Source organism: Capsicum annuum, chromosome 6, assembly GCF_002878395.1.
Source record: "Capsicum annuum cultivar UCD-10X-F1 chromosome 6, UCD10Xv1.1, whole genome shotgun sequence".
Lineage (NCBI taxonomy): Eukaryota > Viridiplantae > Streptophyta > Magnoliopsida > Solanales > Solanaceae > Capsicum > Capsicum annuum.
In genome coordinates, this window is record NC_061116.1 from 213,840,357 (window position 1) to 213,855,678 (window position 15,322).

At 39.6% G+C, this 15,322-nt stretch overlaps 1 long non-coding RNA gene and 1 pseudogene across 2 annotated transcripts; one reads left to right on the forward strand and one right to left on the reverse strand.

Annotated features, from left to right (window-relative positions):
• Positions 1 to 1,126: 1,126 nt before the first annotated feature.
• LOC107853129 lies at positions 1,127 to 1,886 on the reverse strand (annotated as a pseudogene).
• An 847-nt stretch (positions 1,887 to 2,733) lies between these two features.
• LOC124899429 lies at positions 2,734 to 4,332 on the forward strand. Of its 2 annotated transcripts, none has more exons than XR_007056907.1 (2): positions 2,734 to 2,978; positions 3,761 to 4,332. It is a non-coding gene; the product is annotated as an uncharacterized LOC124899429 (long non-coding RNA). The 2 variants fall into 2 exon arrangements; XR_007056906.1 differs by having other exon boundaries at positions 2,735 to 2,978; positions 3,188 to 4,332.
• Positions 4,333 to 15,322: the final 10,990 nt, after the last annotated feature.

The window sequence follows — 15,322 nt, forward strand, 5'->3', positions numbered from 1 at the left end:
TTACGGAACACAAGAGGAGCTCGGTTCCCTCAAAGCACTCTCGTTTCTAGACGATACACACAACACAAGAAGAAACAATTTCTTGTGGCCTCAAATGGTGGTCTACTCTCTTCTTGAGAGGAAGATGATGTTCAATATTATAAGTGATTTTTAAGAATAAGCTAAATAAAGAGAACAAGACTAAAGAAACACCTTAAATAATCTTTACAAAAAGGATGGCAAAAGGACCTCTTTGCCCTTAATGAAAGGGAAGGTGTGGAGTGTTTAGGGCAGCCTTGGGGTGTATTTTGGGCCCCTAATTTCATCCCCCAAATGTCAATGCGTACACTCCCTTGGGCGAGTTTGCAACAAGCTCAACCGCGTCCATTTTCATAAACACGCCTTGAAGCCTTTGTAGTTCCCGAGCTTGACTTCTAGTAAATGGTCTCGAGCCCGTGACACCCGTATCATGAATTGAGCTGATAATCTTCTCATAGGTATCAATGATTTAGGTGATATAATTTGTTGTCCTTCAGAATCTATTTCGGTGATATAATTTTGTGTTCTGCAAGCAAGCTTGTAGCTTTGGCGATAAACTTACTTGCAACAAGCATTTCCTTGTATTCATGTTGAATATCATAAGTAATTTTGACAATCATGAATTTCCTTGTATTCATGATGAATATCATAAGTAATTTTGACAATCAACTTATATATGTGTATTCTCGGAATCCCTCTTTTCTAGTTCGGCCAAATTAATTCTTATAGTTGAACATAAAGACAGTTGTAAATAAATAATTTGGATGAGCCAAATTAGTTTTTAAAGTGGAACATAAAGACATACAGTTGGAAATAAAGTAATTTGGATGTGAATATTCTTTTTAGCTCTATTCATGATGGATGATTATGATCAAAGGATAGATATGTAGATTAGCACGTAAAATAGATAGATAAATAGATTCATATAAGAGATTCACTTATCAAATTAAAATGAGACACAGTAATAGACTAAAGCTAGAGATTCATGTGTTTCTTCTCTTTTAAACCAAAGGTTCTCTTCTATTCATCCTCTTGACTGGCTATCTGAAATCTCTGTTATCTTCACTGTCTTATTTTCTTTTTCAGTCAAAGTAGCACACGTGATCATATGCCTAATTACATATTCAGGAACTTTATTAGAGACACAGGAAGCCAAGACAGAGAAAAGCACAATCAACAAAGCAAAACTACAGATCGATCAACGTACAGTTCAAACTTGTTAATCTACATCTCAGCTTTGGTAGCTTTAATATCCTCACCACCAGCAGATTTGCTTTCCTCTGCAGTACTAATCACCTTATTCTGTTTCTTCAATAATCTTCAACACACCATTTTCCAAATGAGCCTTGATGTGTTCCAAATCAGCATTTCCAGGCAGTCTAATCTGTCTCCAGAATTTCCCACTATTTCTTTCAGCTCTGCGACATTTTTCGCCTACTTCAAATTCTTCTTCTTCGGTTTTCCTTTCTCCACTGACTCTCAACACCCTGTTTTCTTCCACCTCAATCTTGATGTCCTCCGTGTTCATCCCTGGTATGTCAGTTTCCAGTTTCCTTCCAATCTGAACTAACGAGCTAATAAGGCGATTGATTAGACACCTTTTGGGATGGAGAGTGGAGTTTGTTCAAGAATCTTGAAAGGATCAGCCTCTTGTGGAAACATTATGTCCCCCCATATGGGGCGTGTGTATGGTATTAGTGCCTCGCTTTTTGATGGAAGAAAGGCCATAGCAATTGCTAAAACTAGAAAACTTATTAAGCTGACAGTTGCTTCCACCATCTTTTTCTCTCTAAATATACTGTTTTCCTTTTAAGGGAATTGAGTATGTTGGAGATTGTTTATGGTCTGCAAGGCAACTGAGAGGAACTTTTCTTAGGTATATTTGTGAGTGATGTTAACAAAGTGAGGACTTATTTTTATAAGGAACGAGAGATCTACAAGTTTCTGCAGAAAGTTTGCTTAGGACACTTGGATATATATAACACAGTCGTCATTTCTGGAAAATTCATTTCTCCTCTTGAATTTTCTTAAAAGATACTTCCTCTATCTTTATTTATTTATTCATGTGGCATCATTCAAATTTAAAGAGTTAAATAATTTAATTTTAATTGTAAATTCGAACATAAATTTTTTAATATTTTAAAAATAAAATCAACATAATTAAAAATTACATAAAAAGGTAATATAAGATGCAATGATTTATAATTCAAAATATCTAAAAGGCATATGAAAAAAAATTACACCAAACAAAAAATAGGTTGAATGTCAAAATGTAAAAAGTGTCACTTAAACGTCCACATCTGTTAATTGCACTCTGAAACCATTGCTTGAATTTAGTTTAATTTTAATATATAGTTTCATTAGGAGGTGCTTTACACTTTACACGAATTGAATTATTTTAGGGGGGAAGTTGTAAATGTTCTTGGTTAAGTAGTGTATTTCATCAGAAGTATTAGCACATTAGTTTGAATTCCCAAAAACAGTTTTAATTTTAAACGAATTTATACAACTATACAATATGTCTAGGAGTATTTATTAATAATTCTCAATAGGGACGACAAGTATAAGCAAAAAGAGTTATGTAGTAAGAGAATACTAGCATTTTGTATGTTAACTGTCGGGTCCATACGGTTCATTTGAATATAAAGACTTCTTTATACGATTTTAAACAATTTTTATCTGGTGCGCTAATTTTTAAAATTGAATTTAATTCAAACACAAGATTACATGGTGAAAGTGACGACTGGAAAAAGTTTCCAATTCCACCTGGTATAGAATCGCCAATGTCCTTCACATTTGTCGCTGTTGGGAATGAGTCTGAGCAAGATCCTAGTTAGGCTGCTTCTACTTCAACAATTATTAGCATAGGAAAGCTTAAGAGTTCTGTTAGGTGTAGGCCTTGGATACTTGATGATCATGTTGATCACATGGAAGAAGATTCTGGATGTGAAGCTGATAAGGTTAGTAAGATTTTCATAATTTTTTCTAATAAATCCTTTTTTAACTTCCATTACAGTGCAAACAACACTGCGTATGTTGTCGTATCTGTAGCATAAAAAAATTAAAAATATATTTAAATTAAATTGATTAAGCTATACGTTTTGAGTTTGTGTCACCTTGCAATATTTTTACTTCTGTAAAAGAACCCTTGTGGTTTTCTATTGAGTAGGCAGGAAAAGAGGAGTGAATGTTATAGCTGATGCTTCTGGTTGGAGAGGATGAGATAAACATATCTGGTGAGAGATGCGTGTAGGGAAACTACTTTTGTGCTTTACTGAGGATTATTCCTGTTTACCATATGCATCCCTGTGTTTTTTGGAACGAGAAGAACACCATGGCATCTGTCATCGCCGTAGTGACAGAGTTACCTGTTATCGGCAGGAGGAGGCTGATATCCGTGGAATTAGTCGAGGTGTGCACAAGCTCGCCCGGACACTATGTTTGTCAAAAAGAACACTATGTTAACTGACAGGTGATTGGAAATAGGAAGAAATGGAGAATTTTCTTCAAGATATTTATCGCCAAGTGCGATAGCAAGGGCAGGACAGGATGGTATGTTTAGACCCAGGAGGAAAACACAAATCTTGCTATAGATATCTGGATTATAGAGGAGGAATAGAACCTATATGGAGAAATATGTTTGTAAGTCAAGAGGGGGTTTGTATAAACCTGAATTGCTGTTGTATGCGTTAGAAAGAAGGGGAGGTCTCTAATCTTATGGTTCTTCGTTATCGCAATGCAGCTGAGCTGGAGTCGGTTGTTCCACATTCAATGTATCATGGGCACTACCCTTGAAAATCGCAGATGCCTTTGCAACATGGAAGTTCAGCACTAGGAAAGAATGGAAGAAAGTCTGGGAAATAGCGTCAGTATACTTTTTTTTTGGATGACGGAGAGAAAAGAGATCAGGAGGAAATCTAAAGGGGTGGATAGATATTTTGGGAGCTATACAACTGAGCATTTATACCTATTAACCCTGCATCATCTTCTTGCACATTTATGAAGTTTATTTTGGATTTATCAATAGAAAGGTTGTATCAGTTGATAAGTCTGTGTTCTCTCTTTGCCGCTCACTGTACAGGGGAAGGGCTTAATGTTGAATTCTTTTGTTCCTTGTCAATAAGAAACTAGTATATGTAATAGTAGTTAATATGGAAGTGTATATATGGGACTAGCCTTAAATCTGAATCGTAGTGTCTAGAGATGTTGAGCCCTTGTCGCCCATACTATTTAGTAACATTCCGCAAAAGCTTGTATTATTAAGTAAGCTCTTCTCTGATTATGAAATGAGAGGTACTAACTAGTCCTAAATCCTAATATACGTGCTTGTTTTCTAATCCTAATTAGAAAATGTACTTTGTGCCTAACTCTACCCGATTCCTATCAACATGGTGCATCTCTTAGTAGAGGGGCGTGAAAAGTGGAGACTTTGACCGCAGGGATCAATTGATAGACATTTTTCTTGAGGAAGAGAATCCAGGATGAACGCTTTTTTCATTCGCAACTCGCTGACTGGATGCGTACTCGCGTGATCAATATAGAAAAGCAAGTGAATTAGATAGAGAATTGTCCAAGAGACCACATACAAATACAATATCCCATTCCATCAACCTAGTTAGATCCTTTGCTCTATGCTTGAACTGGATTGGTCTCGCAAATAAAACTATAACCTTTATGCAACAGGAAGAGAATACACATGGTCTCAACAAGGAGGAGAGTGCGCGGTATGAGTAAATTGCGAACCTTAGAAGATGCCAAGAGCTGCAGCAATCTGCAGCAGTTTAAGCATTAGCTCAGAAACTGTCTCACCTGAGCAGGAAAGCGAGATTCACTAGGGTTCTTTTTGACACATAACTCAGTATAGTGAACCTACTGTAATTCTAGACGGGGTTTAAGACTCTAAATAAGGGAAACATGTGCACGACTAGACAATGTGATGAGATATTAATGTTTAACATAATGGCGGAAGTGAATTTTATACTCCAGGAAATCCAATTATATCCTACATCCATTGGAAATGGGATAAAATTGAAGCGCAAGATCACTTATTCTCTTGACTCTGTCACGTGCTAACGAGCTAAAAATTAGAGAAGGGGAAAAATTGAACCTGCTCACATGAGAAAACGGCTGGAAATATGGCAATCTCAAGACTATGAAGAGAGGTATATGATCTTGTATCTACATGGCGATTAACAACAATTTGACCCTGTAGGTTATAAAAAGTATCATAAGAGACTTTCTGTAACAGAGTCATCTGAAGAAGGTCCTTTTCTGTTGATACTAAGAGCTAACTATGTACCTTTGGATTGATGGCAACGATTATCCCTTTAGGTATTCTAACCTTGAGGTAGCTGATCTCATCTGTGTGTCTATTTCCAAAACCAGCGTAGAAGGGAAAGGGATTCTTATCAGAAGGGAGCAATGCTTTTATATCCTGCTAACTTAAAAGTTAACTGGTTATGAGCTGCACTTGTTGCCATAGCTAGATACATGCTCACAATTAGTAATTTTATCTTCTAAACTACGGGACTAATCAAACTAATGGGCAAGAGAACATTGCAAGTTTTCAAGAGGAGGAGTTTGAGAGCCTGGTGATGGCATTGAGAGAGAACTTCGGTTTACAGAAAGAAGACTTGTGAAATTTTCTTGTCAAATGATCTGGTTACTGGTAAGAATTTTTCACTCTTTTTTCTGGAAAATTTTAAACTAGACTCCGCCTGTGAAATTAAGGTAAATCCGTTTTATTCGTCAGCAGTAGCATTTACCGAACACGGTCCAGAATAATGATGTGGGAGTGCAAGATGCGGGAAGCAAGATTGAGATGGTTCGTACACGTGAAGGGGAGGGGCATGGATGCCCCGGTCCGTAGGTGTGAGAGGCTAGCGTTGGATGGTTTTAGGCGGGGTAGGGGTAGGACGAAGAAGTACTGGGGTGAGGTGATTAGGCGGGACATGGAACAGTTACAGCTCACCGAGGACATGACCCTAGATAGGAAGGTCTGGAGGACGCGAATTACGGCAGAGGATTAGGGCCAGTTTGGGTCACTATTGTAGGGAATTACTTGGTGGGGGTTTTATTCTTGGTATGATTCCGTGTTCCGTGTTCCATGTTTTATTACGAATCTGTGTGCTTTCCTCTGCTTTCCTCTGTTTTATATTACTTATGGGTGCCGTATCTATGTTATGTAATCTGCTTCTGTGCTTTACTATGTGTGTGTGGTATCTCGTGCCTTGAGCCGGGGGTCTATCGGAAACAGCCTTTCTACTTCATCAGAGGTAGAGGTATGAACTGCGTACATCTTACCCCCCAGACCCCACTAGTGGGAATACACTGGGTTTGTTGTTGTTGTTGTTGTTGAATTTAATTCAATTTTTTTATTTTTTTAACATTGTGAAAAGAATGTGATTAAAGTCCTCAGCATCCGCAATTTCAATGCACCATTTGACGACTACTTGACAAAAAGTCCATACTCAACAAATATTTTTCATGATGAAAAAAGTCATATTTTTGCAGAATTATTTTGCTAAAAGATCAAAAGCCCATAAAATATTTTGGGCATGGAGGGACGCAAAGTTAGGCTACTATGGAGAATATGATTTGTGGGTAAGGTTTTGAATTTCCAACCCTCCATGAAATTGGCACTTTAGATAAATTCTTTTCCTTTATTTATGAAAAAATTACGACGAGTACAAAACGTCAAGTCATAATTATCATACATAGCTCATATTTAACATAATTATTATATTTTTGGACTCTACGGGTGAAAAGGGCCCATGAATGAACATCACACATATCTTAAACCGTTAAGCTTGAAAGAGAAACACCAATCTTGATGCTTTCTTGAATGTTACTGGACTGGGCCGGGAATTTGAATTCTTTGTTTTCTTGGAGAGAAACCGAGAAAGTAATGGAATTTGATGATGATCTTGGGGGAGGAGAGGGTTTGTTTTTGAGAGGAGAGAAGATGGACAAATAATGTCCTAACTAAGCTTTAAGTCATGAATATACAAAATTAGGTTGAGGGGAAAAGACATAATTTCCCCTCAAACATTTAAATTTGTAACTGGAATACGGATTAATATGTCACCGCAACGCGATAAGGACTCCATCGCTATAGCCACCGCGACGCGACGCTACCGCGATGAGCTGCTGGAATGATGAACCAAACGTGACCTAATCCTCATTCGAAATATTCGAAATTTCTCAGAGACATGCTCCTTACATCCCTGAACATGAATTAACTCAAAAACCAACATCTTGGAGTTGGGAAGACCAATTTTAAAAAATTCTTGAAGTTAAGAGGCCTTAAAATGACTAAGTCCCCAACACTTAGTAAAATTTTTAGGTTTTAAGCCTCTTATGCATGCAACTAGGAGCTGAATTGAGTTAAAAATAATGTGGGGTATTACACTTACGGAGGACATGACCCTTGATAAAAAGTGTGGAGAACGCAGATTAGGGTAGAGGGTTAGGAGGTGGGAGTGTTGATACAAGTCAAATGGCCGCATCAAACTTTGGTCATATTGAGGACATGGGATCCTACATGGAGGGGCCGATTAGAGTACACCAAAGAACAATCCCACGTGTGGAAGATTGCTTGGAGCATTGAAGATTGAGGACTCTCGATTTTGGGCCCTTTATTAAGGGAATTTTTGTCGCTTAGCCTTGTCCAAGTAACACTCCATGGCCTCTCCACCTCATTAAGGGTATTGGAGTTATTTTGTGTTTCATTATGTAATAAGGCTATATAAAGTCTCTTTTAGGTTTTTTCACTTTAGTTTATGGAAGATTAAAGATTGAAACACTTGAAATCCTCTCTCTTGAGAGTATGCCACCTTAGTATAGTCTTAGTTAGGACTTGAAAAAGTCATCCTTAGTATAGGGCTTGGAAAAGTCAATGCTGTTCTTTGCTTGGAAATGGTGGATCTTGAGGTGAGTCGATTACCTTGGCGGTCACTGTAAGAGTGTGGTTTCGATTATTACATTTATTAGGGGTTAACGTTGAAATATACTTGGTTCTTAATATTGTAATAATCTTGGTCTAACTATCTATCCTTTCATTCTTTTGCAAATCCGTATGTTTTTGTATTTGTCATCTTGTATCCCTTTGTGTTGCTTGTTCTTTTCACATTTTATGGACTGTTTTGGCATCTTGGTGGACTGATTCGTATCATTTGGTATTAGAGAAAGAATTGATTTCGTTTCTATGGAATCAATCCTGGGCTTGTTAACTCAAAAATCATAATAAAAAGGTGTTGAAAAACTAAAAATTCAAAAGAGAAACATTCTGTCCCATTTTTAGTGTATAGCCCAAAATTTTTATCTTAGATTTAGGAGATTTTTATGTGTTTTGGTTGTTTCTAGTGTTAGCCTCTTCTTCATTAACACTAAAAGAGTCAAGATCCGAATTTTTAGCCATTTCTGAGTTGTTCTTGAACTTTAATGGTTGCTGTTTTTTTAGGATTGATGGCTTGAAAGTGTGTTTTTGATGTTTGTTGTTGAGGATGTGGGGTTGAAACATGCTTTTGTTGTTGAGTTCAACGTGAGGTAAAAGAAACAAAAATCATTCAATTTGGAGCTCATTTGGGTTGGTTTCCATTCTTGAATGTTCTTGTGGTTGTTGTTGTTCATGTATGTTGAGAAAGAAGATTCAAAAGGGAGTCGTTTGATCTAAAAGGGTGAATAAAGGAGTGTTTTTTTTGTTTGTCTTGAATGACACAATCCCATGACATTCAAAAACAAAAGGGGACAAAAGGACTTTCAAAAGTATTGTTTACCAAAAAGGAGTAAGAGCTTATTTCAAGACTAACAAAAGAGGAAAGAGCCAACAACCTTTCAAAAAGGTGTTTTGCCAAAAGGGTCCAAGGAAGTCAAATCTTTTTTAAATTAAAAAAAAAAAAGGCTTCAAGTCTTGTTGTTTTCCCTCCCAAAGCTGACTTTCACCATTTCATATTAAAATTTGACCAATCCAAATTGCAAACTGCCACATCACCAAATTGCCACATCATCAAAATGCCATGTCATCACCCTCCAAAAATAACCTTAGGCTCAAAATTTCAGATTTCTAAGTTTCTTTTCTTTGCTTCCTTAGTTTCATTTCTTGAGTCTAGTACTAATTAGCAACTAGTAATCACACCTACTAGATTCTGAATTAGTTTTTTGAGTCTGTTTTTTTTTTTTCGTATTTTCGTTATTTGCGTGCTTTTCTCATTTTGATTTGTTGAACTTCTTTGTTTCAAGTTCGTAAGTAGAATTTTCTATTTTGTGTCTTGATTTGATCAAATAAGAAACTATTCTGGCTACTAAGTAGAATTGACATGTTATTGACTACTGGAGTATAAGCAACTTTCAATATATGCCCCTCAAATTGTGAGGATCACAAAAGTGAGTCTCTACGAGTGTTGGTGAGGAGCTTTTACTACTAATCTTGTTTGTTCATTTTGTAGGTTTGTTTCTTTGTTTATTTTAGGTACAATTCCAATGGAACCCAAGGCTTCCACCTCTCAAACCATGGACAACAATGTCACCAATGTCATTTTGGTGTACCTTGATACTATTTCCTAAGAAATGGCCATGCTGAATGAAATATTGGATCGTATCGTAGGTCCAAGTGAGAAAGTGAGCTGCCCAGACACACGTCAAGATGAAGACTATAAATCATGAGATCCACAAGGTAAAATAGCTAACTCTTACACTTTTATGCATGAAAATAAGAATTGTGTGGCTAGTAGCCCATTGAGTGTGAGTAGTGGCTTACTTACTTGTCAGTCTAATGATTCTTTTCTTCTTTTTGATGATGTACATGTTGTGAGTGTGGATACACTAGTTGATCCTATTTATGACCAAATTGACTCTTCTTGTAAGATCAATTTATGTCCACCTAGTGTTGAAGCCAATATATTAAATGAGAGTACATCGTCTTGTGTAAATGGTGTTTATCAGCTTATTTGTGATACTTGCCCACCACTTGAGGTTATGTGTGTTGTAATTAATGAAACTCAAGTGAGTAAAGTATTTGAGAATGTTGGTCAATAAACTAGGAGTGAACCCGTGAGCTATTCTTGTGATATGGATTCCATTGTTTGCGTAGCACATAAGGATAATCTTGTACTTGAAACCTCTTTGAAACTTGATAATTTTCTTTTAGAGAGTAAAGAAATTACTTGTTCTAAATATGCCCTTGAGATAGATCATGCTCTCTTTAGGTAAAATGTCTTGTTTGAAGATGATTTGAACACTCCTAATGAACCTAGTGGTGAAAATAATGGTATAGCTTGCCTTGGAGGCTATAGCCTATATGTTAACCTACTATGCTATGACAACATTCCTCGTAAAGATGGAAATATCTTTTTGAAAGATGAGAGTACTCTTAAAGATAAGGAATGTGTAGTCCTTCTTGAAAACCCGAGGGCAAAGGTGTCATTGACTCCTTGGGGTAATGTTTCTAAATTTGCATCCTTGCTTGAAAAACTTGAGCTTACATTGCATGAATACCAACTTGAGAATTCCAAGTTGCCTATTTTCTTGAAGGAAAGAATGTGTATGTGCTTAAATGCTTTATCTTCACCCGTGTACACCTTTACACTTGGTTTTTTCCTATACTACCTCTTTGCCTATGATGACATCCATGTTAGTTTCAGATTTGTATTATATAGAGGTAGGAAACTTGTTGGTTGGTCTACTTGTTCTAATGACTACGCTATGTGTGTTTGGTGGGCTTTAAGACTGATTGTGGCACCACATTTGATGAGGTCACTTGAAGAGGTAATGAAACAATTGTACTTTATGGTCCCTAAGTTATGGGTAGGCTTACCTGTGGGACTTCAGGATACCATTGAGTCCTTTGTAGTTTCTTTATATCTTGATACGTTTCATAACCATGCCCTTTGTATCATTTTTGCTAAGCTTTTCATGACTAACACAACGGATTCATGGTTATATTTCAAGTATGTTCCACCTTGGAATGATGATGTTTATTATTGTGCTAACTCTAACCCTCATGCCATGAGGAAGTTGTGCTTGTTTGTCCTTTCTCTTATTTTGCAAGGTATGGATTCGAGGTCAAATCTTTTTCAAGGAGGGGAGGATGATACAAGTCAAATGGCCGCCTTAGCTTTTGATGATATCATTTGAATTCAGTACGTGGGGCATCAAGATTTGGTCGTATTGAGGACATGGGATCCTGCATGGAGTGGCCGATTAGAGTACACCAAAGAACAATCCCGCATGTGGAAGATTGCTTGGAGAATTGAAGATTGAGGTCTCACGATTGGGGCCCTTCAATAAGGGCATTTTGGTCGCTTAGGCTTGTCCAAGTAACACTCTATGGCCTCTCCACCTCATTAACGGTATTGGATTCATTTTGTGTTACATTATGTTATAAGGCTATATAAAGTCTCTTTTAGGTCTTTTCACTTTAGTTTATGAAAGATGAAAGATTGAAACACTTGAAATTCTCTCTCTTGAGAATAGGCCACCTTAGTATAGTCTTAGTTAGGACTTGGAAAAGTCGTCCTTAGTATAGGGCTCGGAAAAGTCAATATTGTTCTTTGCTTGGAAACGGTGGATCTTGAGGAGAATCGATTACCTTGGCGGTCACCATAAGAGTGTGGTTTTGATTATTACATTCATTATGGGTTAATGTTGAAATATACTTGGTTCTTAATCTTGTAATAATCTTGGTCTCACTATCTATCCTTTGATTATTTTGCAAATCCGTGTGTTTTTGTGTTTGTCATGTTGTATCCCTTTGTATTGCTTGTTCTTCTCACGTTTTATGGACTGTTTTAGCATCTTGGTGGACTGATTCATATCAAGTGTGTCAGTAACAGTAGGAGAATGTTCTTTATTTATGTCTGATGTTTCTTGTTGGTGATATTGAGTGTTGTCTATGATTTTGGATAAATAGTTTTTAGTATTATCTTGAGGCTAGCGGTGTTAGTTTGTTTGTGCATATTGTACGAGCTTATATTGGCATATGTTTTGTGTTTGTTATATTGTTGTTGGTGGTAAGCCGGGGGTCTATCCCAAACTGCCTCTCTACTTCACCTGAGGTAATGGTATGGTCTGCGTACACTCTACCCTTCCCAGATCCCACTATGTGGGATACACTGGGTATGTTCTTGTTGTTGTTATTGTATATTTTTTAGGTGATAAGTTCAAGAGAATTATTGCTCGTATTTACGATTTTACAACTCTTTTGATTAATGATTGTGTAATGATTGTTTCTATTTTCAAGACTAATTTGAAAATAACTAAGTAGTCATTTGTCCATGAAAATTAAAAAAAAAGTGTAGTTGAAGTTGTGTTTGGCCATACCTTTTGAAAAGAATGAAAACCTGCTACAACTCTGCATCCGCATCATTAATTTTTAACAGACATTACAACAACAGATTACAACAAACCCAGTGTATTCCCACCTGGTGGGGTCTGGGGGGGGGTAGGATGTACGCAGTCCATACCTCTACCTCTGATGAAGTAGAAAGGCTGTTTCCGATAGACCCCCGGCTCCCGGCTCAAGACACGCGGTCCCACACAAACACATAGTAAAGCACAGCACAAGGTTACAAGATTACATAACATAAATACGGCACCCATAAGTAATCTAAAACAAAGGAAAACACACAGATCCATAATAAAACATGGGACACGGGCTCCTAACATGCATAAACCCCCACCAAGTAGTTCCCTACACTAGCGACTCAGGCTGGCCCTAGTCCTCTGCCCTGATTCGCGTCCTCCAGACCTTCCTATCTAGGGTCATGTCCTCGGTGAGCTGTAACTGCTCCATGTCTCGCCTAATCACCTCACCCCAGTACTTCTTCGGCCTACCCCTACCCCGCTTAAACCCATCCAACGCTAGCCTCTCACACCTACGGACCGGGGCATCCATGCCCCTCCTCTTCACGTGTACGAACCATCTCAATTGGGCTTCCCGCATCTTGCACTCCACTGGTGTCACACCAACCTTCTCCCGGATGTTCTCATTCCGAACTCTATCCCCTCTAGTCAGCCCACACATCCAGCGCAACATCCGCATTTCTGCCACCCTCATCTTTTGGATGTGGGAGTTCTTCACTGGCCAACACTCTGCTCCATACAACATGGCTGGACGGACTACCGCCCTGTAGAATTTGCCTTTAAGCTTAGGCGGCACCTTCTTATCACACAGCACCCCCGATGCGAGCTTCCACTTTATCCATCCCGCCCCAATACGGTGCGAGACATCCTCATCAATCTCACCGTTACTCTGGATCACGGACCCGAGATACTTGAAACTCTCCCTCTTACCTACCTCCTGTGATTCCAGCTTCACTACTACCTCGTTCTCCCTCCTCATGTCATTAAACTTGCATTCCACATACTCTGTCTTGCTTCTGCTCACCCTGAACCCTTTATACTCAAGGGTTTGCCTCCACACCTCTAATTTGTCGCTCACACCCTCTCGGGTCTCAGCTATCAGAACTACATCGTCTGCAAAAAGCATACACCACGGCACCTCCCCTTGAATACGCCGCGTCAACACATCCATTACCACTGCAAACAAAAAGGGACTAAGAGTAGATCCCTGATGCAACCCTGTCCGGACCGTGAAATATTCTGAGTCTCCTCCCGCCGTCCTCACCTTAGTTTTCGCTCCATCATAGATATCCTTGATTGCTCTGATATATGCCAGCGGTACTCCCCTCACCTCCAAGCATCTCCAAAGCACCTCCCTAGGGACTTTGTCGTAGGCCTTCTCCAGGTCGATAAACACCATGTGCAGGTCCTTCTTCCTCTCCCTATACTGTTCCACCAACCTCCGTACCAGGTGAATTGCCTCCGTCGTCGAGCGGCCAGGCATAAATCCAAACTGGTTTTCTGAAATAGACACTATCCGTCTCAGCCTCACCTCGACCACTCTCTCCCAGATTTTCATAGAGTGACTCAATAACTTAATACCCCTATAGTTGTTGCAACTCTGGATGTCCCCCTTATTCTTATAGAGAGGTATCATGGTGCTCCACCTCCAAGACTCGGGCATCGTTGCCGTCTTGAAAATTTCATTAAACAATCCCGTCAACCACCTCAGACCAACCTCTCCAACGAACTTCCAAAACTCGGCCGGTATCTCATCCGGCCCCGTCGCCCTACCCCTTCGCATTCTGCGAACAGCCTGTCTAACCTCTTCTACCTTAAAACGTCTACAATAGCTAAAATCCCGACACTCCTCTGAGTGCTCCAGTTCCCCTAACACAATAGCTCTATCCCCTTCGTCATTCAAGAGCCTATGAAAGTACGACTGCCATCTATTCTTAATGTGGCCTTCTTCCACCAACACTCTACCGTCCTCCCCCTTAATGCACCTCACCTGATCGAGGTCACGACCCTTCCTCTCCCTAGCCTTAGCAAGTCTAAACAACTTTTTCTCCCCTCCCTTCCCCTGTAACCCTGCATACAGGCTCTCAAAGGCGGCCGTCTTAGCTGCCGTGACTGCTGACTTAGCCTCCTTCCTCGCTAGCTTGTACTCTTTCCTGTTTACCCGTTTCTCCTCTTTGTCCTTACTCTCCACCAACTTGGCATACGCCCCTTTCTTGGTCCCCACTTTCTTCTCCACCTCTTCATTCCACCACCAATCCCCCTGATGGTGCCCGGCCCGGCCCCTAGAAACCCCCAACACCTCACTCGCATTCTCCCTGATGCACCTAGCCGCCCTATCCCACATACTATCCACGTCTCCCCTACACTCCTACACCCCCATTCCTGCCAACTTCTCCCCTATCTCCCATGCCTTCACTGGCGTCAAGCCGCCCCACTTAATTCTAGGTCTACACTCCCTACTTCTCCTCTTTCTATTCTTCTTTATACCCAAATCCATAACCAAGAGCCTATGTTGGGTCGAAAGGTTCTCACTCAGGATGACCTTACAATCCTTACACCACGCCCTATCCCTTTTCCTAAGCAACACAAAGTCAATCTGGGTCCTGGCTACCGCGCTCCGAAAGGTGATCAGGTGCTCGTCCTTCTTCGGGAAGCCCGAGTTCACCACCACCAGCCCAAAGGACCTCGCAAACTCCAGTAGGGTAGCCCCCTCCTCATTTCTCTCCCCAAAACCAAAACCACCATGCACATCACCAAAGCCTCCCGGTAGCGCCCCGATGTGCCCGTTGAAATCTCCTGCTACAACAATCTTCTCCGAGCTTGGCACGCCTCTCACCACCTCCTCCAAGGCCTCCCAAAACCGCATCTTCTCCTCCCCCTCCGATCCCACTTGCGGTGCATAGGCACTACACACGTTCAGGGTAAACCCCCGAATGACCAACTT